This window comes from Pogona vitticeps, chromosome 11 (genome assembly GCF_051106095.1).
Source record: "Pogona vitticeps strain Pit_001003342236 chromosome 11, PviZW2.1, whole genome shotgun sequence".
In the NCBI taxonomy this organism is placed as follows: Eukaryota; Metazoa; Chordata; class Lepidosauria; order Squamata; family Agamidae; genus Pogona; species Pogona vitticeps.
Window position 1 is genome coordinate 25,926,336 of NC_135793.1, and position 25,870 is coordinate 25,952,205.

Genomic DNA, 25,870 nt, shown 5'->3' on the forward strand with positions numbered 1-25,870 from the left:
AGCAGCAGTGGACGGGCGGGGGGGGGGGCTGTGTGGAAAAAGCCCTGAGCCCCAAGCACCCCTCCCCCTGTCCTCCTCCTAGCAACAGACAACAAGGATTGCCCAGGGTTGGGGCTGGCCAAAAGTTCTGCCAGGGTGCACGCTCTCCTTTCCTCCCTCCCTCCCTCTCTTGTTCAGTGGGGGTGTGGGAAAGAGGGGCCAGGAAGAGAACAGAGACCAGCCTCCCCTCCCTTCCCTTCCCTTCCCCCCCCATGGTCAACAGGCAATTCCTGCTTGTGTGAAGCCTGCACACACACCCAGCCCCCTCCCCACCCTGGGCCAATCAGGAGAGGAGCAGCCCCACCCCAAGGGTGTGGGAAGGCAGCTGAACCACAAGGAACTGACCCAAGACATGTCTTTCTCTACTAAGCAGCCCTTGCAAAAGACGAGGAGATGACCCCCCCCAACGGAAAAGAGATCTCCTCCCCCTACCCTCTCCCATCCTCCAAGCAAAACCACACAGGCAGAAAACTAGGTTCCAGCAGCCTCCGCCCACTCCCACACCCTGCAAAAGCTCTCCGGGAACACCCATTCTTGCAACTGGATTCAGCTCAGTGCAAAGACCGGAGACTGTGTGTTTGTGTGTTTGGGGTGGGGGGTGGGGGGGCAGCTCCAGTGTAGCCTGGCTGAGCACACTGGTCCATGCTTCACCAGAGGGGTTCCCTTCTCCGCTTGGCCTTGCGCCTGGGCCCTATTCAGAGCAGGGACCCTGCAGTGCCACAGAAACGGATGCGGGCAGCCATGGGCTGCTGAAATACTTCAGTACCTACCTTGACTGGAGCTTTTTTGATTAAGCCATCAGAGAACAGAGAAATAAAAAGTACAGGTGGATCATTCAAGGTAAAATAAAGGGAAAAGAAATGTGGGGAAAAAGAAGCCCATTTTGGCTGGAAATTTTCGGTGACTGGCCCCTGCACCCTGTTTTGGAGCTGCTGCACGCAGCGTCCAGATGGCTGCCGTGACGTCCTTCTCCTAGGAAGAGAACAAGGGACCGCTCCCAACCCCAGCCGTCTATCATCCAAAGAAGCATGATTCTCGGGGGGGGGGCAAGAGCCCTGCAGGCACCCTCTACCTTTGGTTCCCTGGCGCATTCTGATTCACACATACAGGCCCACCTGTGTACGGAAGGCCTGCCAGAACAATGTTCTGTCTAGTGCACCTGAGACTTTGGGGGCAAAAAACACACACCAAAAAAACCTCAAAGAGGGTCTCAACAGAATTCCCACCTGGGCCAAAGGGGTAAGGAACTTTCTGAGAGCCAACAGATCTCTTCCCAGTCCATGTTGGTGGTGTTCAGAAAATCCAGCCTAAAATTCACAGACTCACATTTTTCTTCACAGAGAAGTGAACCCCAGAGGGTGTCGAAATGCCTGGTCTCGTTTTGCTCCCTGGTTGGCCATGTGCTCAAGCACCCAAGACCCTTTGCTGTTTGGGGGAATCACCTCTCAGGCCATCCAAACCAGAAGCAATGGAGAAAGGAGGGGGGGGAAAGAAAAACCCTCCCCTGCACCTCCCAACCCCCACGGCCTGCTGCCTTTCCTCTCCTCCTGTTCCGTCTCCAAGTTCTCAGGAGAAGAAGGTGGAGGTCTCTTTAACTACAATCATTCCTTCCTGCAAAGTCGCCAGGCCAGCAAGCAGGAGAGGCGAAGGTCATGCTTTCCTGTCAAGAAACGGGCTTCACAGGTCCTGCAGTCGCAGGATGTTGCCCAACTGAGGAGAAGGGAAATATTCCACACCACGACATTCCCCAGGAAGGACTCAGTTTGAAGAGCCGCGGCTGCTTCCACTCAACAAGAACGCAGAAAAAGAGGAGCAGAACTTTTATTGAACCAGGAGGGCTTCAAAAACACAGGACCTGAGCTTTTAAGTGATTCTTCCCACTCAGCTACGTGGAGTAAAATGACAGCAAACCTATCAAAGCCAAGGATGTTGTGCTCACAAGGAAATAGTAGCCCAAGTGCTTTTAACATGGAAAAATACGGGACCTCAAAAATGACAGAATTTCCTAAAACCCCAGTTCCAGAGAGATCCTGGCCCCTTTCCAGATGCCAGGACGGGACTCTACCTCTACTAAGTCAGGCGATCGGCCCATCACAGCTGCTGCTCTCCGGCTATGTTCCTGCATTTCAAACATGGTGAACTTTTAAACGCATTTCTCTGCATTCATTTTTTATCTGCATCTTTTAATCTCAGAAGCCACCATGAGCCCCAATTCTGGGGAGAAGAGAGGATGTCTGTCAAACAGCCAACCAAACCACCAACCAATTCACCCGTCGGTCAAATCAACAAACAGGCGAGCATCCTCTTTACTTGGAAAGGCTCGGCAACTGGATCTCAGGGCCTTGGGTACTCAAAGACATTCTCCTGCTCCCAAGCCGGTTCCCAAGCTGGTTGGGAGGCACTCCAGGGTTTCCTCTGTGGCCGAGTTCTTGCCTAGAATCTCGTGCTATTACCAGAGCCCAGCCTGGAAATGTGGGGAGCGATAGGTGCCCTCTGAACATGTACAGAATGCCTTCCGCAAGCACATGCTAACTATATTCTTTCTCTCCCTTTGGAGAAGCAGGGAGGGCAGTGGAACAGGTGCACAGCAGCACCTGTTGAAGCATCTTTTGAAGATGCACGAGAAGAGATCGGGGTCTCACCCACCGGCTGCAAAAGAAGGCTGCTTCCTGCCCGTCTCCCGAGTTGCCATTCCCCAGCCCAGCCCAGGCCTTCCTGCATGTACAAGGAAGGCCCCCCCGCCCGCCCCCATGAGAGCAGAGAGGCTCCGACCGACTCAGAGGCACTGCTTCCGGTTGGAACAAAACCCTGCCCGGCTTCCTGCCGTCTTCTCGCTCAGAGTCTGCACAGGACAGCCCTTCTGGCTGTGGGGTGGGGAGGGGGCAGAGGGAAAGGGGGGGGTGGCTCTTCAGATGCTGGGTTCAGGAGACAAACAAGGGCCATTTTCTCTGGATTCAGCCTTTGCCCGTCGCTCACAGCCCCCGGCAACTCGCCTTCGGAAGCCTGTGCCAGCAACCTGGGCATAGCCTATGCTACGCTCAGCTCTGCTTTCCAGCTGTACGGCTTTCCTGCAAGGTCTCACCCGGAGAAAGACACACCACAACAAGGCAGGCACCTGGTGTGTGTGTGTGTGTGTGTGTGTGTGTGTGTGAGTGAGTGTGTGTGTGGCCATCAATAAAAGGGAATCTTGCGAACCTACCCAAAAACTAAAGCTGAAATCTAGCATGCCTCTGTTTAAAAGGGGGGGGGGCTCTCAGCACGAGTGGTTATTGTCCTATAGTGCAACAAATGTCAGTTTTGCATCAGCAGGGCCCTGCTCAGGTGGGGCCGGGCCTCTCTGGCCTCTCGCGGTCCTGCCCTCCAGCCACCCTGGATGTTTTAGCCGCCCCTCTCCATCCTCCAGGCAGCATCCCGCTCCCCCCTCTGGCCACCCAGGTGTGGAGTGCCCTTTGGGAGCTGCTTCCCCCCTCCCCACGCACGCAGGAAGAGCTAGGGGAGCCTCTGTTTCTGAAGGCTGTGGCAGAAGGAGGACAGTCCCTGGCCATGCCCAGCTAGACAGGTCAAGGGAGGCCTGATCCTGAGGCTGAAAGACCCACAGAGGGAACAACGAAGCCTGCCTGAATCCAAGCCAGGCGTGGCCAACGTCCAAGAGCCCAGGGGTCTCCGGGAAGGGGTGGCCAGGGAAGGGCCCTTTGCCTAGCCCGGGCAGTTGCCTTCCCCCTTCAGTCTGTCCCTTGAGAACTCCTCGGTGTGCCTTGGTGGCCTCGTGCACAAGAAAGAAGCCAGGATGGCTCACCTGGGCAAGGAAGGAGTGGGCAGGACCACCCGCCAGATGGGAAGCTTCTCCTCGCTCTGGGCCCTGTCACGCTCCCTCCTGCAGCCTCCGGGACGCCATTTGTGAGGAGGAGGAGAAGAAAAGGGGGAAATGTCCTTTGGGGTCACCTGGCCTTTCATCTCGGTTGGTGGGAAAGCACCCAGGCTCCCTGCAGACGGAGTCAGCAGGTTCAATCCCTGGGAGCTTCTAGAGTTCCTTAATTTTTTAAAAAAGAGAGAGACTCAGGTGGCAGCTGGCCAGAGAAAGCCTTGCCCTGCCTGAAACCCAGGATTGTGGCCAGCAGGTAGAGTGGACAGTGCCGGGTTCAGGGGACAAACAGCCTAACCTGCTCCTAGCTCCTTCCTCCCAGAGCATAGAACGTTACCTGTAATTAGCTGTTCTTGCAGTTCAAAGATCCAAACGGGCAGTTAGGTACTGTTACAGTTGCAACTGTTAAAATGTAACTCTTTATTTTTCCTGTTTCTCAGATTAATAAGACATCTGATGTTGGTTACTTAGTAAAGAGAGAAACAACAAATCTTGAATCCCATCTATAGCTGGTCTATTGCAAAATGGATGCTCTTCTGATGTGGTTTCAACACCCAGACCCCAGCACAAGCATCAAGCCTGTGAGCTTCTTCCTTCAACCTTTAGTATAGTTGCCTAGCTATGAAAAACAACTAAAAAGCTACAATCACCCCAGAAAAGGATCATGAATATCCACACTGAAATACATCGCTTAGTCTTACAGAAGACGCTTCTTTTCTTGTATGTTGCTGCCAGAAAAACAGAAAAGTTAATCTTGACCATTGCCAGGCTATGTAATTTACATTTTCACTTCTGCAACAAAGAACTAATTCCAGGCAGCACATTACTATAACGAGTTCCTTCCTTCCAAGCTCTGTTTCCTACCAATCTCAAGGAAGAGAATGGATGCTCCCCTGCTGGCCTGCCGGGGCCTTCTGGAGACAACCGTTCTGTGGCCTTTCGTAGAGTTCCTTCAGAGGGGAATCCAATCCGCTCCTTAAGGCCAAAGTGCAGGAGGACACACTCTTGGGAAGCATGGTTTCTCCCCTGCAAGCTCAACCTCTGGAGAAGTTCCCTGGGGCACCACAGGGAGGCATCATTTCTGGAACAGATCCAATCAAAACCTTTGAACATGACCCAGAAATTTACAGGCGCTATGAAAAGTGGCCTAATGAGCAAAAGCAGATGTTTCCTAGATGAACACTAAGCAGGCACATGGATGCCTCCTAATCCACCATGAAAGAAATGATTTCAACAGTTCATGTTTGCTCCACAAAAACGCAGAGTTTTGTAGGTGTGGTTGTGCAATACATGGATGACCTACATCTCCAGCAGCCTTGGCTGGCAAGGCACTCACAGAGGTGCAGCCACTTGCCAAGTTTCCAGAGATGTGAAGCCTTTTTTAAAAAGCCCTAGAAAACTCTCATCTCATAGGCCCAGTTTGGACCAGAGATAAGGAAGTCAACTGGCAAAGAGTTACACAGCATGGCATAGTGTGGACAGTGTGATGGAGTAAGACTCTGGAGAACAGGGTTCAATTCCCTGCTTGGCCCTGGAAATTCACTGGGGAGACGGAACCGGGAAAACCACTATTTCTCACTTACCCTGAAAGCCCTATTAGGGTCACACTATAAGTTGGTTCTGACTTGACAGTAATTTACAAAGATGGACAAAGTTCAAAATGTTGGTAGTTGTTTGTAAGCACAAACCATTTATGCCAAAATTGGAGGAGGGGGTATTTTTTTAAAACAAATCAGCTTGGAATAAATTCTCCTTTATGTTTAAATGACTGTGATGAAAGCTTACTAGGAAAAAAAAAGGACCCCGTCTTTCTTCAAGACAGTTAGAGTTGATTGATTAATTCTGCAGAACGCTTCTAAAGAAGGGAATGCATTAATTCCGCTGGTGCAGAACCTAATCCAATCAGTCTCCGTATTCCTGCTAACCTGACAAAATCGTGTCAAGCTTACACTGAATCAGCCACTTTAAAGTTCCAGCAACTTTTAAAGGCAAGGACTCAAACAGAATTAAATATCAACAGAGTTGGCTCTCCAGTTCCCTAAAAATTCATTCTCTTATTGGAGGTAAAATCAAGCTGTCAGCATAGTTCTGACCTCTGGCTTTTGACCATTTGAAGGGTTTCAGCTCAGGGGTGGAGCACGGGTGTTCTGTGCAGAAGGCCTCAGGCTCAATTCCTAGCAGCAAGGCTGGAAAAGACGCCCCCCCCCCCCAAGACCCTACAGAGCAGACAATATCAAGAGCAACTGATCGCTGGCCTGGCTCAACACATTTCTGCCTCACTGCAGAGAATTCCAGATACATCTGACTCTTCTTGAAAATAATGGCAAAGCAGAAGCTATCTGAAATGAGTTACTTTTTCTGGGTGATGTGAGCACAATGAAGTTACGTTTCAACAGCAATAGAACAAGTGGGAACAATTACTCTACTGGTGTAATGAGTAATGCTTTCTTGTCCGCACCACCACCACCACCTCCTTTGGGAGCATTTTTGAGCAGGCCAAAACGACATGCTTAAACCCTGCAATAAAGAGCAGCAACAAATCCCTTTTGAAGCAAGGCATTGAGTAGTGGGAGCTGAAGGATCCGGAGAGGTAACTTCCCAAGCTCCGAGTGTGACTGAGGGCCTGGAACACCCTCACCTCCAACGCCATTCCCCCTCCTTGCCTGCTATTCCTGCCATTTCCTGTGACGTGGGAGACCTGGAGGATATCGCCCTGGTCTAGGTCACCTTTTTAGGAACACAGCATCGGCCGTGTCTGCCTTCAACAGCTGAGGATTTCTTGGGCTCTGCGCCAGAGGCCCCCCCATCACTGCAGTCATCAATAGGCGGTAGATTAAAACAGATCCTTTGAGAAGGAGGTGTTTCCTCTGAGCCAACGAGAGCTATTTTGTCAGTCTCATCACCTTGTCCCATCCTGTTCACTCTGGCTGCCATCAGGTCCTCCAGCACCTGGGGCAGAAAAGCCCCTTGACCCTCCTCGGCACAAAGAAATCCAGCCGGTCCCTCCTGCCTGGTTGGGGTGTGTGTGTGTGTGTGTGTGTGTGTGTGTGTGTGTGTGTGTGTGTGTGTGTGTGTGTGTGTGTGTGTGTGTGTGTGTGAGAGAGAGAGAGAGAGAGAGAGAGAGAGAGAGAGAGAGAGAGAGAGAGAGAGAGAGAGAGAGAGAGAGAGAGATACTACCACCATATTGAAAGTTGAGTCCCCCCTATTGGCACCATTCCTCGACTTTTCCCTGAACTGCAGATCCTGTGGCTTCAGCGTGGAATGAGGAGGATGAGAGGAAGCCACCAGGCCCCTGCCGTCTCCCGCACCAGACCCTCCTTGTCTGTCTTATCCAAGAGTGTCAACCCTGTTCCTTCCGGGTTTTAAGCAGCACCTTTTCCTATCCTGCCCTGAAGATGTCGTGATTTGACCTTGGGACCTTTGGCAGATGCTCTCATCCCAAACGATGGTGCACCCCATTGAAACGGATTTGCACGCCTCCGTCAGGAAGGCGCCAGAGCACCAGGGCTGCCCAGTGAGGAATCTGGGAATGCAAAGGGGCTGCCACGGAGGGCATGGCGCCCCTGCAAAAACTTGCCCCATCTACCCGGCACGGCCGCCTTTCTGCCATGCTGCCCCCTGGCCCTGAGGCCAACCACAACTCTGGTGGAGGAGGAGTTGCAATGGGTGCGTGTTGGGGGTTGGCCACTTGCAGCCCTTCTGGGTGAGGGGGTGACGTAGTAGGTCACACCCCAACAGCACCCCAAGGGCCACGAGTTGCCCACCTACATTTAAGGAAGGGAAAGCAACCACTGTCGACAGAGAACCGGGCAGGAGGAAAGAGGAAAGCGGGGGGGGGGGGGGTCCGACCAGCCTTTGCCTCCTGCAAGCCCTGAAGACCTTAGCAGACCCTCCTGGTGTCCCAGCTGGGACCCCTCCTCCCCAAAGGCTGCCCAGGGTGAGTTTTAGGGGGCTCTGACTTCAGGGAGGGAAGATCTCCAAAAACCCTTTTCTGGAGAAGAAATCCCAGGCCCTCACACCCCATCCTTTCTAAGAAGAGGCCTTTCTTGGTAGGAGACGCGGCAGAAGCGCCTCTTTCCGTCACGGAATGACAGCTCAGCCTTTCAGCATCCGAGGCTTCGAAGAGAGCCCGAAAATAGCCGCCGGGTCCCCTCTCCTTCGGTTGCAGCGCCCCCCACCCGCCCCATTGCTTCTCTCCTTGGACGCGAAAGGCGACTTCGAAGCGCCCAGCCCCCAAGCCAGGCTTTGGTTAAAGCGCGTCTCTGCTGCGGACGCCCCTCCGGCGGGCTCCTGCAAAGGGGAAGGCGAGGCAGAGCGCCAGGTCCAGAGGAGTCCCCCCTCCTCGTCGTCGTTCACCCCCCACCCCCAAAACACACATACTGGGGGGGGGGTTGGGGTTGGGCTAACGCCCTCGGATTCTTGGGAAGGCGACCCGGATTCGGGGAGGGCGTGCCCTCTCCGGCGAGGCTCCGAAAGGACTGGGAATTAATTGGACCCAGGCCGGCAATCCGACTGCCCAGCCGGAGCCGCCCCACCCCGGGGACTCGACGGCGGAGCCCCACCAAGGCGGGCGGGCCTGCGGCGACGTCCCTTCCCTCTCCGCGAGGAGGGCTGGTGCCGGCCTGCCAGGCCAGGAGAACTCCCTCCGGCCGCCCCCACGCCTCGATCCCGGTGCCGCTGGGAGCCGCCGCTGCCCGGCGCAACTTCTGCGGGTCGGAGGGGAAGGCAGGGCAGGGCAGGGCGAACCCCTGCGCGGCCAAGGAGGAGGAGGAGGGGGAGGAGGAGAAGGAAGGCCCACGCCCGGAGCAGGAATTTCCTCCCGGCCCCGGAGCAGCCTCCCCGCCGCCGCCAGAGCCGGAGCAAGAGGCTGCCTGTCGGGCCAGCCCTGGCCCTCTGGCAAAGCCGCGGGAGCGACTCAGGTCCCCCCCCCCCCGCCCGCCCGCTGGTGCCGTGGCCCGAGCACCCGCCCACGCCGGGAGCAGTGCCGGGCCCGGACAGGCTCCCCGCGCGCCGCTCCAGCCCCCGCGCCGTCCAAGGCGACCAGCGAAGAGGCGGCGGTTCCTCTCCCCGACCTTAGAGGGGGCGGGGGGGGGAAAGTCTCTACGGCATCTCCCTCCCCACCCGGCTGGCGGGTCCCGAATCCCCCTCGCCGGCCTTTCCTCCTATCCCGCGCCCGCCGCTTCCGGTGCAGGGCGAGAGGGTCCCGGCAGAGGAGAGGAGCGGAGCCGGCTCCGTCGGGGCTGGCTCGCCCGGCTTCTCCGCGCGCCCCCGCCGCCGCTTCCGCCTCTCGCCCAGGGGCGCTCTGCCTGGCGCCGCTGGACAGTCCTGCCCGGGCCCCTCTTGGCGTGGAAGGGGGTCAAGGGCCGTTCCTCCCTGCCTTGCCCGCGACCCTCAAGGCTGGCCCGAGGAAGCGCGACGGGGCGCGTTGCCTGGCGCGAACGGAGCAGCCCCAGCCCGGCCGTCCTGATGCCCGGAGTAGCCCGGAGACGCAGCCCCTCGGGCCCCGGCTGCCCCCCCCCGCCTACCTCGCCCCCAGCCGACCACCTTCCCTCCCCGTCGGGCTACCGGCCCGGCCTTCATTCCCCATTGATGCGAAGAAGGCGGTGCGGGCAAGTCCGCCGTCGCTAGGCAACCTCGGGACACCTTCGGCGCACGAGGAGAGAAGACAGGCGGGCGGGCTTTGTTCCCACCAGTCCCCCCCCCATCCAGTGGGGGAGGAGATGGCGCTTCCCTGGCCCCCCTCCACACCTGTACTTTGTCCCAGTGGTGCTCATTTTGCGTGGGGGGGGGGGCCGGCGGCAAATGGAGAAAGCAAGCCGGTTGCAGTTGCTAGGCAACCAGAGGCGCAGCCTGCACGGCACCCGGGGCGTAGCAGGGTGGCGTTGCTGGCTTCCTCCCCCAGGATCAAGGAGTTTTGAGGCAGGGAAGGGCTGTGGCCCCTTAAAGACCAACGCCAGGCTATTTGGCCAGCTGCACAGGGAGGGGGTGTCCACCAGCACCACCAAGCTGGCAAACATTGACACGCAGGAGCAGTGGGCAAATGCCAGATGTGACCCGCCTGGCGATGGTCATTTGGCAGTTGTGGGGAGGTGATCAGGATATCTTGGCAGAGGCAGCATTGCCATCCTTCAAGGACAAACCTCGGAGGGAGGGAGGGAGGGAGGGAGGGAGGGAGGAGCAGCTCCATGGAACCCCAGGGCTGGGCGTGGAGTCTTCCCCCAAACAGGCTTTTCCATCTCTTGAAACCAGTGACAGAATTCTGGGGATGGGGGGGTACAAGTCCCAAGACGTGCCTCTGTCTCATCACTGCCCTCCCACTGTCCTCTGTGCACACGTGCACTGTTTGCAAAGGGGGAAGATCCCAGTCCCGTCACAGCAGCATCTCCAGGCAAAGTCCTGGCTGGACACCTGGAGAGCCCCCCCGCCCATTGCTGCCAGCCAGAGTTGGTGAGGCTGCCTTAGCTGGACTGAGGGAGGGAGTGGTCAGCAGAAGCCGGCTGCCTGTGTCTGCTACCTAGTCCTGGAAGAGGCCTCTTCCACCAGACCAGGGCCCCTCCAGCCCAGCCTTCCGTCCACACAGTTGCCAGCCAGGCCTGCGTTCTCCCAAGCAGGGCAGAGGGAGAGGTGGAAATGAGTGGGGGGTGGGGTGGGGGGCATGCCCACAGCCCAAGTCAGTGGCCAGGCGGAGAGCACACCCAGCCCTGTGGAGCCCATCCTGCCTGCTGCCATGCCAACCGTCCCACCGCATCGCCTCCACCCAGGCAGGGTTCAGCTGTCTGGAGAAGGTGAAGAATGCCAGAGATGTCAGCCAGAAAAAAGCAGGGAGGCTAATCCCGGCAGGGGTGAAGCCTGAGGTGTGCCCCCCCGCCCGCCCCCTCCCACGCCTTCCCTGCAACCTCTCTGTAACCCTCCACTAACACAGTCTCTGCCCAAAGTGGAAAAACACGAAGCTGCTGCTCCCGCCGCCGCCACCATCGTCGCTGCCAACACACTCCGCCCTAGCCTGCATTGGCGCTTGAGGCTGGGTGTGCCACCCGGGGTGCCTCTGCATGCCAGGCCTTGCCCAATGGGGCTGGAGCACCACGCCGCACGTGCCTGGCCCTCCAGCTGGCAGTGCCATCTGGAGGGAGGAAAAGGTACAAGGAGAGAGCAGGCGACAAAAGAAGCATGGGGTTCAAAATGGAAGAGGTGACGGAGAGACAGAGAGAGAGAAGGGGATGCCTTGGGTCCAGGGAGGGTAGCCATCCGGTCCTAAAACACCTCCACGCAAGCACGTCCCACCGACACTGGCATTGCCACCCTGTGTGCTCCAGACTGTGGCCTCACAGGGGAGAACAGAGAGCGCCAGTGCTGGAATCGGGAGACCTGGGTTCCAAACTGCTCTCCCTGGGTGACCATCCGAAGGCCACACTCGCAGACTGACCTACCTCACAGGGTGGGCGCAAAGGAGGAGAGCCACATACATGCTCTTGAGGAAGAAAGCCAGTAAGGCAGAGGGAAGAGCTGCCTGCAAGAACCCCTCTGCTCTCTCACATGGCCAGCCACTCCCTCCCATCCTCACTCTTTTGCCCTCTGAACAGATGCCAGCTTCTTCTTCTTCTTCCAGAGCGCCTTCTGCAATCTGAACTGCAGGAGCAGGGGGCAGGGGCAGGGGGGGAGCTTCAGAGGACCTGGCATCCCGCTGGGGGGGGGCATGCCACCCCCACCGGCTGGGAAACCATTCCCTACCTCTCTCGCCTCTGAGGCTGCAGCTCTTCCTGGGCACCACCAGATGATGCCTTCCCCCAGCAGCGCACAGTTGCTAATCCAAGGGAAGGAGAACCGCAGGACTTCTCTCTGCGTTGTTGTCCGCAGCGGCACAGTGGAACATTCTGAAGTGCAGGCACCCTCCTGACACTCCCCAGAGCCACACAAGACAGAAGAAAGTCCCAGATTTAGACAGCTGCCTCGGTCGGTCGGGATCAGCAAACCGGGGCTGGCAGTTTCCCTCTTCACCACCACGGCCGGGATCAAGCCTTATGTAAAGTCAGTGGCTCCTAATGGCTTGCTCAAGAACAAACCTCAGCCCCAATACTTCGCATCACAGCAGGGGGCCACTCAGAACCATATGCTGCACCACAGAATACTCCCCCCCCTCCAAAAGTCGTCCTTTCAAACTACTACAAGGAGTACAGTTCTGCTCAAGAAGGGGCAGCGAAGCCTCTGCAGGGGGGCAGGCGATGTCCCAGATTTTAGGGAGCTGCTGTAAGCCACAAGGAGGCCCTGCTCTGCGGTGGGAGCCATGTAGAAGAACAAAGGCCTGGCTGAACCTGACACAGTCTGCAACAGGGAAGGGAAGGGCGGCTGGAAAACCGCCCTCCCCACCAGAGCAGCCCTCTCTGGATGCCCCCAGCGAACGTCTGCTGAACACTACAACCAATTATAAAGAAGAATGAAGTTGAACCAAAATGGGCACAAAAAAATTTCAATCCTCAGCTTTTTGCTCAGCCACAATGGCTTTTTGCAAGTTGGAGAAAGGTGTGTGTTTGTTAAAGAGCGAGAACCGGCACATTTAGGGAGCCACAGATGAAGCCACGGGCAGGAATCAAAGGAGATGCGAAGTTTTTAGCAAGCATTCCTGGGAAGGCCAGTTATGGTGCCATGGTTCAGTGTGTGGGGCGGCTGACCTGGAAGACCCACCTTCAGCCTCCACTCCGAGCCATAGAACTCACTGGGGGACCCTGAGCCCTTCTCTATCAATAGGCCTGGCCTACCTCACAAGAGTGGTTGTTGCAATTAAGATGTGGGTAAGAGGAGGAACTTATATAGAATGCCTGTGAATTTGTTATGGCAATGCCTGCAGGAAAGATGAGGGCTAACCATAACAAGCCTATAAAGAAGAAACAAGAGGCAGGTTGGGTATCCTTGTCTCAGACTCCATTGTTGTGCACACTCGCACGCGACTTTTGCCCAGCCGAGTGCAAATCTCCTGCTTTAGGTGGGCATTGGCCTCCCCGGTTTTGAATGGAAGAGCCGGCCGGTGCTCTCACCTCTTTCCAGCATGGATAGCCAGCTCAGCGCAGGAGCTCAGGTGTCGCCCACCCGCCTGAAATATTTATGGTTGAAAAGCGATCCGATCCGCTGGCAAAGTAAGATCTCCTGTGGAGGAAGCACATGGCTGAGTGAGTGGCTGGTGGAGGAGAGGGAGAAGGGGCAGGGCAGGCGGCCTCCGGCTGCAGAGACCTTTTCCAGAACACAGAGGGATCCATCCGGCTGCAGAGGGTGTTTTCAACTGCCCATGTCTGCATTCTGCCTTTCCTCCTCCAATCAATTCCAGGTGGTGTATATGGTTGTCCTCTTTTTCCTTTGCCCTCCCAAAAGCCTCAGGCTGATGGGTAGGGTGGCTGTCCCAAGAGTTTCAACAGGTGAGAAGGGGTTTGAACCCAGGTGTCCTGACTCTTGAGCCCAACATGTTAACCACCATCATGGCTTTCTCGCCTTAGGCTATAAATCAAACAAAATAGGTAATAACAATAACAGCACCACCAACAATAATAAACCCTCTCCACTAGTAACGGAGGCAAAGGGGACATGGAGGACAGCAAGACCCCCAGTAGGGCTAGACAAAAGAGAAGAGTAGAATCTGCTGGAAGATCTCTGGGCGATTTGCAATAGATCCACTAGAATCTCAGGCGGCTTTAGCTACAGAAGAAATAAAGCCACCCCCCTTCCCTCCTTCCTTCCTCTGTCCAAATTATCCTGCTAAGGTGAAAAAAAGATCAGGGCCCCCAAGAACAGAGTTGTCTGGAGCTCAGAATAATTACTTTTCTGGACTACAGGCAGCCGTGCAGACTGAAAATGCTGGCAGAGCCCAGGGTTCTAGTAAAAAGCAGAGCGGATCTGGCAAACCTGCCGAGTCTGCTGCTACTCAGCCCTGCCTTTAAAAACCTGGACGAGAAAGACCAAAGCCAGGGTATTCGGGCAGCAGAGGAGGAGCCCAGTGCTCTTCACCTGATCGGGGACTCTGCCCCTCCTCACTAGCCCTAACCCAGAGCTGCTCCAAGGAGACCAGAAGGGAACCCCCGAGGCTCTCTGGCAACCAACTGATGCTGCTAAACTGGCTGCCATTGGGGAGGTGAGCTGGGAAACAGGTTGACTCCAGGTATGCCTGCAAAATCAGAGCAGACAACGTCTGGTGGGAAGGGCTGGGAAGCGGGCGTCCAGCCTCCAACCACCTCCACCCCCATGGACCCAGGATCCCCTGTCCAATGTTCTAGGCCACCCGAGGGCTGGCACAGAGAACAAGACCTGGAACTAATCCCATGTTCCAACGCCCCGTGGTCACCTTCTCCTTCATGCAAAGGTCATTTCAGTTATGGAGACCTGGCAGCCGGAAAGCTTGGCAAAGCTCCAGCCATCAGGAACACCAAGGCAAAAAGAGGTCTAGCTTGCTCTCCCCCCCCTTCCCCATGCTTTGAGAACTATGCCAGCCCCCCCCCCCCCCACTGGTCTGAACCTCCTTGGTTAGACAAAGGATCTCCAGGTGAAAGGATCTCGCCATCCAAGGTGTAGGTGTGGGCATGGGGGTGGGGGTGGGTGGGGGCACAACCTGGTCCACCAAGCTCTTTTCTGCTGCCACAATGCAGACAGACAGACAGACAAGGGGGCGCCTGGAAGTCTAATATGTCCTACTGCGCATATGTTTTTGCTGACTGCTCTAGTCCACTTCTCCAAAATGGGGAGGCTACTGACATGGATCTGAAGGGGATGGAAGCTGCCAAAGCTCCTGTAAAACAAAACAGGCCCAAGTCTTCCTGGTGCCACAATGTTCTCGGTGGATTCTGCGGCCACCAAGAGATGGCTTAGGGGCTGGTCTCAAAAGCCGGACACTGGGATTCTTCCCCTGTCTCGGCTCCCGCCCCCCCCCCCCAGGAAGGCCTGAGGAAAGGAGGAAGGGAGACCCATTTCTCTTTACTGCCTCCTCTAACGCAGCAGCAGCCTTCAGATGTGTCCCCCTAGAAATGCCACCATTCCCAGATGGCATGGATTAAAACTGAAATGAGAAAGCCTGGAAGACGGCGGAGAACAGAAGGTCTGCACTTTTGCTCTCCAGAGAGGAGCATTGCAGCCATCCCCCCCCAACCCCCGGCTTTGCAGCGACGACGCCCTCGGGAGCCTCCCATTGTCCCCCCTATGCATGGGCGTGCACACACAACCCCCTTGCACCCCTTCCTCCCTCACAGCTGTGACCTTCCGAGCATGTCGGGCTCCCGCTCCACTCAGGAAAGGAAGGAAGGAAGCCAGCCCGCCAGCCCTTCAAGATCAGGGGAGGGGAGGGCCTGCGGCCAGCCAAAGAGTCCTCCACCTTTGGCTAAAGAGTCCAGATTGCACCTCCACAGGTAGAAATGGCCGGGGGGGGGGGATGCTCAGCCTATGGCCGCAAGGAGCAAGCGGAGACACACTAGAGAGCAAACTGCTGTGACAGGCTAGCTTGATGATGGGAGCACAAGTCTGTGTGCAGAAGCTTCTGGGTTGCAACCCCCCCCCACCCCCATGAAGGTGACGGAAGAAGCCTGGAGGATCACTGCCAGCCAGTTAGAACCCCCCCCCCCCCGAACACACACATACACACCTCCGTTTGTGGGTTACCTCTTAGGACCTTTCCCACCAGGTTTGCCTTTAGCCCAGTGGGCTGTGTGTTTTAAAAAGTAACTTATTCCAAGTTACTGCCCAGGACGTGGGATAGCCTGCCATCCTGTCTTCCAATACCAGATGGGGCAACTGCGGTGTTAACCCGTGGCCACAAAAGACAACAGCTTTGAACACCGTACATTTATCGTGGCGGTGGAGGACATTTTATCACATGGGAGAAATGTCATTGTAGGGTGAGGCCCAAATTACTGGGGGGAGGGGAGAGACAGAGCACATCTGATTTGCAGGCTGCTCATGGATTGTGGCCGGGGAAGGGGCACCTCAGCCCAGAATTTCGCACAGCTGTGGCACTGACACCACCCGGCTCCAGTCACAAGCCACGGACCCCAAGACTGAAACAATTTGTCCCAAAACTGAAAGAAACACTGATATGGAGGGAAAGAGGGAGACTGAGGTCGGGGGGGGGGGGGGTCAGCTCAAGATCTGTGCTCTTCTTTTATGATAAAGCCAGCAAAGGATAACACATGATGGTGAACAAGCCAGTCAGATCATGCTGTTAGATTTTTTTAAAAAAAAAAGTTAACTCCAAAACATGCATTCCTTCCTTGCAAACAAACAAACCCCATATTCCTGCACTGTGTAGTTGTGCAGTATGTTTTTACTGGCCCAGCACACCTCCTCAAATACCAAAGAGTTCAGAAAAAATAGCCTAAGACTAATTTGTTTTTAGAAATTACTCAGGGGGGGGGGATGCTGTGAGGCAGAATATTCAGAGTTCAGCAAAGGCGGCACAGAAATCAGAGCGTGTCGGGCACACAATATCCCAAAGCCCGCCTCATTTGCTGGCGGAGGCGGCAGCTTGCAAAACCCAGGACAGATGAGCCCAGGTAGGCGGGCAGAGCGGGAGGCGCAGCTCAGGTAAATGGCGCAACGGTGGCACATGCAAAGGGGCACAATCCTGCCCACGTGGACGGTGAAGATCCACATCCAATGCTCCTCGAACTGGTGCAGCCGAGGACGTGACCAAGGGTCTCTGGAATCACTTTCGGTCACCTGAAACCGTCTGAGGGCCATCCTGCCTGGCCCCTGGCACTCGAACGCCTCTTTCTGCAGCGACAGCAGGCCCTCCCTGCCTCCCTCCCTCCCCAAGCAGGATTGCACCGTCCGGGGTCAGCCATCGGGCAACCTCACTGCTCCTGCCTCGCTGAAATTCTCAACGACACCATGTGCAAGCTAGGGAGTGTGCGTACGTGTCAGATTTTTGTAACAGGGAGCTCACAAATGAATGGGTGAGAAAAGTTGAGGCCAAGAGTGAGCCAGTGGAGGGAAACCAAGAGGGTTCAATTCAAGGGATCTGGAGTGGGTGTGAGGGAAGGGGAGGGCTTCCTTCTGCCCAAGAGGTGCAGGCAAGCAGGACGGGGCCAGGAACCCCTCCCAAACACACCCACAAACTTTCCAGACAGCCAGGAAGCTGCTCCTCCCTGCGGACCAGGGCCACACCTCTCTCTCACCAGAGAAAAAGAATCCTCTTTGACCCACAAAAGCCGGCCCCTTGGCTTCCCTGGTCCGGAGGCCTTTTGGGGCTACCTGGGGCCTGAGCTGCCCCTTAGCTCTCCCCCTCCCTGCCACAGATGCCCCACCAAGCTTGAGTCAAAGCACCAATGCACAAGCAAAGAAAGGGGGGCTGCTTCCCACCTTTTTGGCGAGGGCCTGGGGGCCACCTCTGCCGTTTGCTGTAGCTGTATGAGGGCCACTGGCTCTGGAAGAGGGAGGGAGCCAAGCAAAGTGAGGGCAGAGGAGGAGGGACGAGAGGGAGCAGCCTTTTCCTTTCAGAGCCATCCGATGATGCCAAGGGCAGCACGACTAGGCAGCGTGCAACCCTCGCCCGCCTGGAGCCCCTCCGGGAGATGCTGCACAGAGACGCCTCTCTGGAACCCCTCAAGGTTGAGGAAAACATACTGCGCATGCAAGCAAGAAAGCCACTCCCCGTTTGATCCCCAGAACCCCATAAGGAAGGTCAGGCTTTGAGGGCATGAAAGGCCTGAAGTCACCCAGTCCATTTCAGGGCAGAGTGGGCCTGGGAAATCGGCTTCCCCAGCTCTTAAAACAGCACCCTAGCCATGACACCGGAGTGGCACAAAACAGGCTGGGATGGAGCAGGCTGGGAGCCAGCTGGAACAAGAGCACAAGAGGGCACGACACCAAGGGTGGCTGAGTGGGGGCTTCCGAGACGGAGTCGCTTTCCACACAGAGAATTACTTGCAAAGGAGGACGAGCGCCCACCCGCACTCCCACCAGCCGCCGTCTGCCACCTCCTCAAGGAGGCAGGGCGGGTGGAAATGAGGGACACACAGAGGGAGTCTCCGCTGGAGACCATGGCAGAGTCCCACCAGGGCCGCTCCGTCTGCACTGGGCTTACTGGGCCAGGAAGGAAAACCCAGCCAGCCAGTCCACCTCCCCTCTTCTCCCCGAGGTGAGGCTCAGCCACGTATGCATGCATGCATGCATGCATGTATGTTATATACTGCCCAATAGTGCAATATACACTCTCTGGGCATTTAACAATCTCTCTCTCTCTGTCTCTGCTTTGTGAGTTCTCAGCCCCTTCATCATCCTGTGGCAGCTAAGCAAGGGCCCGACATGAAAGCTTTGACCAGCTTCTTCCCCACCCCCCACCCCCCACTTGTTCCTCTTCTGCAAGGTTGGCAGAAGGGCAGCATCTGGAATTCGGGCACCTGGAGGTCCTCCTTGTAGGAAGAGCAGTCCTCCACTGGAAGGGGCCTCCAGAGAACAAGCCTCTTCCCATCTTTGAAAGGCTGCCTGATCCAGGGCGGGGGGGGGGGGAAGCAAGAACTAGAAGGAAGGAGGAGAGGAATCAGGGACCTTGACGTTGCTCATCATCCACCAGGAACAGCAGCTACAGAGCAGGCTGGCCACCCGGCCACAGGGTGAGAGACATTAGAATTCTGTTGCAGTTATTAAAATCATTTCTCATTCTATAACTGGCCATGTGAACGGGCACATGCAATTTTGTTTTATGCACATTGGTGTCATCATTTTTAGAGATACCAAAGTGGTCCATCTTGCCCAGGATACCCCCACACACTCCCCCTGCGCCCTCCACCTGAGGATGCCTGTCCCCTTGGGACCATGGGCTGGGTCGGCTCCTCCAGCATTGCACCAGCCCTGGGTTCAGCCCAAGGAAAGCCAGCCCGTCTGCTTGCCCACCCCAGCTGACAAGGGTGCAGGGGGCATGGTGAGACAGCTGCCCACCAGCCAAAATGAGGGCTCAAGTGCTGGCCTGATGATGATGATGCTGATCAGCTCTTTTCATCTGGGAGGGTGGCCAGCCCTTCCCCATGAATGAAGAGGAAAAATCACTGAGGACTGGAGTCTTGCCCCCTCTCTGTGTCTGCTAGGAAACCCCTTTGCCCTGCACCACACGGACCCAAGGAACGGACGTGGTCCCCCTCCTTTTAGAAGCCAGGGTGGGTGGTGGTGGTGGGGAAACTGGCACGCAGAATCACAGCCTGGGCCACGACAGGCATCCAATGCAGATGCTAAGGGCTTCTGCGGGGCCTCAGTGCCAGGGGCGCTTGGCTAGAAAGCAACTCCTGTGGAGTGTTTGCAGAAAGCCCCAGATTCCCTGGGAGAAGGTGGCCACGTGTGGCCTTCCCCCCCCCCGGCCCCTGCTGGTGCAGTCTTTGCTCTGCAATCCTCATGGATCACTGTGAGCACAAGAGGCCAATTCTCTTCCCAGGGCCCCCCCGTCCAAGCGCTTAATATTTACGGGGCAGCTGAGGGCAGCGCCGGGACAGAGAGGGCCGAAGCAGAAAGACACCAGGTCGAGCAAACTCACCGCCTGCCCGGGAGATGACCCATTCACACACACACTGAGAGCTTGGGGGGGGGTGTCTGAATTTGTCATGGGAGTGGGCGGTGGGGAGGACTCCTTCATTCCCGCGACTTGCGGCCACATTTCAAAAGCGACGTGGCACCATTATTCAGTGTGGTGTCAAAGAAAAAGTAATTCACGTCCTGCTTATTAAGGAACTCTATGAGTTTCTGTGAAAATGGCAATAAAAGTATCCTTTAACAGCAACTAGAAAAATGTAACTTGTTCCATGAACTGAGAATTTTTCTACTCCTCATGAGGTTGCTTCTGAAATGTAGCATCTTCATGACATCCTTGTTATGGAGCAATAAATAGCCAACGGCAGGCGCCCTTTTCCTGCCCTTCTTCAGACCACTCGGGGGGGGGGGGCAGACGAGGCAGGCTGGTGGCAGCCGTGGTTCTCCAGCACAGAGACCCCTGGCATCAGCTGTATCCATGTTGGCACCATTGGTTTATTTCAAAGAAGACCCACTTTTTGCTCTTTGGAACATCTCCGGGAGGACAGGAGGGTGTTGCAGGAGAGCCAAGTATGCCAAAGGCCTCCCCAGATAAGAGACCACATGGGGCAGAGGCCACCCGTTAAAGGAGAGGCAGCAGCAGCAGCAGCGACAACAACAACAGCAAAAGCAACAGCAGGCAGCGGGGCTGAAAGAAGGGGAAAGGGTCTCGGTTCTCCAGCCAAAGGGTTGCTACTGAGGGCCCCCCCGGTTTTCGTCTCTGTTGTCCTTTGCTCTTTACTTTGTTTTTAGAAGACCAAAATGGTGTGTTATGTGCCACTGACAGCTGCGCTTGGAGCCTTTCATACAGGAAAGAAATAGGATAAAAATACCCCGATGGATAAAGTGAGGGAGAGAGCCTCTTAAGGCAAACTGGATGTGCCTGCAGCCTCAACAGGAGCCCAGGACGAATCATCTTAGGGAAAACATGATGTAATAAAGACATGATGCCTGAGGGGCTAAAGGACTGGGTGAAAACTCTGCTATGCCAGCCCCACAGGTGAAGATATGCTGCAGGGTTAGGGTTAGAAAGGAACCCACCGAAGAGGGAGCCCAAAGAGGCTGCCGGAATGGCCCCACCCTCTCTTGTTGTGTCCACTTGTCCATTTTTCACTCCAGCCCACAAAGGACCTGGAACCATGGCTGAGGAAGCTCCTTCTTTCTGCCTTTACAATGCCCAGCACAGCCTGGGGGATTCTGGGAGCTGTAGTCTAGGACGTACTATTTTCTGACCTCTGGGACTGGAGAGAGGGAAAGACACAGGTGGGGATCTGGGACCGTGGGAGGGACAGATCCTTGCAGTTAAATTTGGAAACTTCCCCAGTCATTCGGAAAAGCTGGGAGCAAGAGATCAAAAGGCAGCCAGGTGACAGGAAACGAATTCCAACCCACCCGCCCAGCCCTCCAGCCTCCGCACTTCCCCTTCCCTGCTGGAAATGTCCTGCTTCAGAAGCCCAGAGAGAGAAGGAAGAGGAGAGACGTCGTCGCAGGAGGAGAGCAACAGGCATGGAGAAAACCTCTCCTTCCTCAGTGGGGCAGTAAAGCCACTCTGGCCATTCATGTAGTGGGCCACTTTTGAACAGGACCCGTGCCTTAGGATCCGCTACCGTGGTGGGCTCCACCCCCTGGGACTGCGATGGCCTCCGGGCGACAGACACACGATGGCCCAGCCCAAAGCTTCGGAGTTGGGCAACCTCCAAACCTAACGCTCTGCAGGCCCCTAGGCAGGGAACGCAGGGGTCTCCCGGGACAAGATTGCAAGACTTCAGAGGAGTGAAGGACGGGCATTGCCGCCACCCCCCCCCCCAAGGCTCAGAAAGTGGGGGAGAGAACTGAAGAACAGGAAGGGGGTCTTGAGTGAATGGCCCCTTCCCAAATTTTATTTTCTGATGAAGAGGACTGCGCTACAGCCCACAAAAGCTTGTTCGAGATTAGGTTCATTAAAGCCTTTTAAGTTCCTATTGGATGGCATGGAAATGTGGACCTTAAAACAACCAGATACATATATAAAAAACAGAAGTAGCTGAAACAGGGACGTTATTGCAGGATGTCAAACATTTCTAGAAGGCAACAGACAAAAGCAAATGAAGACCAAGGGATCTCAAAACCTACCCAGTGCTGAAAGCCTCTGATTAGTGAGAAACCAGAAGTACAGGTGGTTACAACTGATCATTCGAGTTAAATAAGTGGCAGGGAGGGGCAGTGTGATGCTGGCCAAAAAAAAAAAACACCTGGCAAGGAAGGGGGATCCTGGACAGTGGTCAGGTTTAGGCCCAGGGCCACTACGTTTGTGTCTCAAAGCTAGAAAGGGGGGGGGTGTCTCCGCAGCCCTAGAGCCAGCTGGAGGGCAAATAAGCCAAGCAGGTGGCCTACCTTCAGCTCCAGTAGGTGCTATTACCTGCAGGGTATGAGCAGAGTTCGAATTATGGCCCAGGCAGGTAAAAAGGAAACCCATAAGGTCCACCATCACTATCACTTTCTGAGCCAAAGCATCACCCTCCCCCCCCCCCCCCAGGATTCTTTCCATTTTTGTTTTGCTCTATGCTGTCAAGTCACATTCGACTTAAAGCAACCCCAATAGGGTTTTCAAGGTATGCAATATATTCAAGGTGTGGTTTTATCACTCCCCCCTGCCCCTGCCCCCTCCCCTCCCCAGTGGGCTTCCACGGCCAAGGAGAAACCTGAGCCCAGGTCCCCCGAGTGCTTCGCCTGCCACTCTCTCCACTGGCTGGCTGTGGGTGTCGCTGAATGGCTGGCTCCCTTCGTTGCCCTTGCCATTCAACTCCTGCGGTCGTCGTGCTCCCTCCATGCCAGCTCACACCTGCATGCCTTCTTCTTGCAGAGAAGAAAGGAACGGAAAAGACAGGTTCAACTGAGCGGCTGCTGGAAATAAAAACAGCCCATCCCTCACTGTGGAAACTAAGAACAGCCTTGCATGAGAAAGCATCAGCAAGCAATTCCTGCCGGCCCTCCCCCCGCCCCCCAACATCAGGTACTTAACACCTTCTACAGAAATCTGCTCCATTCTAACATGTCCTAACATCTTGGGGAAAGCGGCATACAGCCCCCTAAACAGGCCGCGGGGTGCTCAGTGCCACAGGGCCACTCAGGCGCATGCACAAAATACTTCACACACCACCTGCGCCAAACGTCTCATGAACCACACGTTCTGGATTCACACTCCTGGAAGTCACAGCTGGCCTGACCGGAGGAAGGGAATCTCTGCCTGGAAGCCCAAAACCTCCGGGGGGGGGACCAAAGGTTGAGCGGCACCCTTTACATCCCAGTCCTGTGCGGCGGCTGTCCCCTCAGGGGAATGGGCCCTCGTGCAGTGTCCAGCATCGCCCCCCCCGAGGCGACCCAGGGGGACAGGAGGCAAAGAGGCTTCTCCCAAAGTCTCCCCTCCCCCCCCCCAGGGAACTGGTAGCACGGCCACGGGGCCACCTCAAGCCACAGCCACGGCGGCTCTCCAGATGTTCCTTGTGGTCCCTGCAAAAAGCAGCTCAACCAGCCTCACAAGCAGCGCCTGTGACACATGTGAAGTTTCAGCCGGGGATTTCCTGGTTCCCGGCTCGCTCTCTGTTCCACCGACAACTGAAAACGCAACTGGAAAGGTCTCCGAGGAGTCAAGACAAAGCTTTCCCCCATGACTGAAAATGCAAGCAAAAGAAGAAGAGGAAGAGGAAGAGGAAGAAGAAGAGAGGATTCTGCCTCCGGCACAAACAAGAAGCAAGTCCTAGGCTTCAGGTCAGCATGAAGCTTTGGGGGCAGAAGCCCCTCCTGCCTGGGCAGAGGAGAGCCACGAGGCCATTCAGAGTCACACCCCCCCCTATGTCCTTGTCCTCCCCCCCACACACACACTTCTTAAGCAACCAACCACAGACTCATCTTTTGGTAGTGGCTGCTAAAGTTTAAAAACGCCCGAGCAGAGCGGGATGCCTCCCGAGGGTGTAACAGGGTGCAGCGGGTGGTCCTCTTTGTTGAAGGCTCAGCCTGGCAAGGTGTCATTCAGGCTAAAACCTCCTCCCAGGAGCACAGATGCAAGAAGGGCTTCTCTCCCTGCTCCACCACCACCCGCTTTGGGACCCAAAAGATTCAAATCCTGTGAAATAGCAGCGGGGACACCACCGTGGCTGACCTGCACCACCCCCTGCCCACCCCAGCCAGGCCTCCGTTGAGGGCAGGACCCCTAGTTCTCCTGCCATGCTCAAAGTCACCGCTTGCTCACCCTGGACAGAGAGGAAGCCTTGGAAAGGAAGCGGGGAGTCCCACAGGCTCAGAGCTGAGCTCGCCCCACCCTGACAGCTCCCTGGGGATGCCAAAGATGCAGGCAGCAAAACAACACAGGACAGGAGAGGGGAGGGACAATCATGATTGGCCCAAAGTCAAGAAGAGGACTGGCACAGCAGCAGAACCGTCCCCCCCACCTGCCCCTCCTTCTGCCCTGCCTCAACCCCTCCCACCAAAGACACCAGGAATTCCCAGCTATTGACCACGGAAGCCCACCTGGCAGCATCTGCAGGGGGCAGGAATCTGACCTACAGGCTAATCTGGGTCTCCCAGCCCCCCTACCTACAACCGGTAGGGGGGGGGTGGGCAGCCTGCACACAGAGTAACTTTGTGGAGGCGGAAGAGCAGAAACAACGGCCAGCTCCCACTGCCTGCCTGCCTGCCGAAGCGTCTGTCCCTGGGGGGGGGGGAACGGACCTGCTGGGCTGCCATTGCTCTGGGGGGGGGGGGGCTCTCGCGTCCCTACCAAACCGCACAGGTTTCTCCCTGCCGGTGGCAGCTGGCACTCACTTGCGCCTCTCCTGGCTAAGTCAAGCATCACAGCCTGTCTGAAGCTTCCGCCACTCCAAGCGCACTCTTAGGCATGTGCAGAATTCTCTGTGGCCTCTGAGGACTTGCTTGGCTTCCACCTGGTAGAAATTAAACCCTCTGCCCTCGCTCAAAATCTTGGAGAGCACCAGCCCCCAGGTGCCTGCTGCGACCTCTCTCGTTTCTTCAGCCTTCCCTGTAGGATTGGGACCCAAATCTTCCTTTTTGGGGGGGGGGAGCAAGGGGCAAAGCTCAAAGTCAAGCAAGCGGGAGATACTACTCAGTACGTCGACACCCCCCTCCCAACACACACACACACACACATAACCCACCCCCGGCAGGCGGGGCGCCTTTTAAAAGTGGCCACCGCCCCTCCCGCGGCACCTGCTCGCCCTCCGCCCCCTCCCTCTCCTCCCCGCCCCGCCCCCGCTGTCAACTCTGCAAGATCGCGCTCGCTCGCTCGCTCTCCGCCCCCCCTCCGGTGGGAGGGGCCGCCCCGGCAGGAAGCGGCTCAACCCGCAGCGGCGACCTCGGAGCCCCGGCCGGCCGGTGCAGCCCCGCGCGCCCCCTTCCCTCGGCAGGCGGGATCCCGGGGCCGGCTGCACCCCGGGGCCAGGCGGGGAGCGGCTACTGGCGACCCGCGGCACCGCTCCGGGGACCGCCTCCTCCTCCTCCTCCTCCAAGGGCAGTCCGTCGCGGAGAGGACCAAGAGGCCAACTCGCCGGCCGCCGGACCGGCCCCCCTCCCCCGAAGGCGGCGGGGGGTGGGGTGGGGGGTGGGGTGGGGGGTGGGAGGTGCAGGGGAGAGGCGGAGGGCCCCCTCTCCCAGAAAAACGGGACGGGAAGGAAGGGGGGGCCGCGCGGCGCCCGGCTGCTCCGCCCGCCTCCCCCGCATCCGTCCGGCGCCCTGCCTGCCGGCCAGCCCTGCCCGGTCCGCTCCGGGTCCCCGCCGCCCCCGCGGCTTCCTGGGGAGGCGCTTCCCCTCCTCCCCCTCCCTCCCCTCCGCCCCGCCTGGGTTCGCCCGGGCATCGCGGCCGCGGCCCCCGGAGGGACTTACTTTGGCTTGGGCTCCTCCTGGGCGGGAGCGCGCCGGGATGGAGAACTGCTGCTGCTGCTGTTGCCGTTGCCGCCGCCGCCGCCCGGCCTGGCCCGGGCTGCTGGGGCTGGTGCCGGCGCCGCCTTGGCTGCTCGCGGGCGGGCGGGCTGGGCTGGGCAGGCTGGCCTCGCCTCCCGGGCTGCCTGCCGCCGCCTCGCCCGCTGCCCCCGCAGCCGCCGGTCCCTGACCCCACCCAGCGGCTCCACCCAGCCGCGGCTCCGCGGGCTGTCAATCAGCGGGCCGTGGCGAGCGCCCCCCCTCCCGCCGCCCCACCCGCTCTCCCGGCCCGCCGCCCTCGCGAGAGGCGCCCGGGCCAGCCCCACCCCCGCCACCTACCTCGCCGCCGCCGCCGCCGCCGCCGCCCCACCCCGGGCTCCTCCCCGCGTGCAAGCGGGCGGGCGGGCGGAGGGGCCGAGCCGCCGGGTGGGGACGGGCAGGGGCGAGCACCGCCCTCGCTGGCGCCGCCTCCGCGCGAGGTGCCGCGGCCTGGAGGCGGCCCCGAGGCCGAAGAGGATGGGGAGAGGGAGGGGCCGC

At 57.4% G+C, this 25,870-nt stretch overlaps 1 protein-coding gene across 3 annotated transcripts in view; it reads right to left on the reverse strand.

Moving 5' to 3' along the window:
* Window positions 1-25,434, reverse strand: part of KLF8 (KLF transcription factor 8) — a 42,953-nt gene extending 17,519 nt beyond the window's left edge. Inside the window, exons 1-2 of one of the 3 annotated variants that reach the window (XM_078380623.1) lie at window positions 25,298-25,411; window positions 12,931-13,039 (exon numbers count right to left, since the gene is read on the reverse strand). The gene's annotated coding sequence lies outside the window, so the exon portion shown is untranslated. Of the gene's footprint in view, window positions 1-3,835; window positions 3,855-12,930; window positions 13,040-25,297 lie in introns of those variants that run through there. The other 2 variants (XM_072981327.2, XM_072981329.2) reach the window with 2 other exon arrangements.
* Window positions 25,435-25,870: the final 436 nt, after the last annotated feature.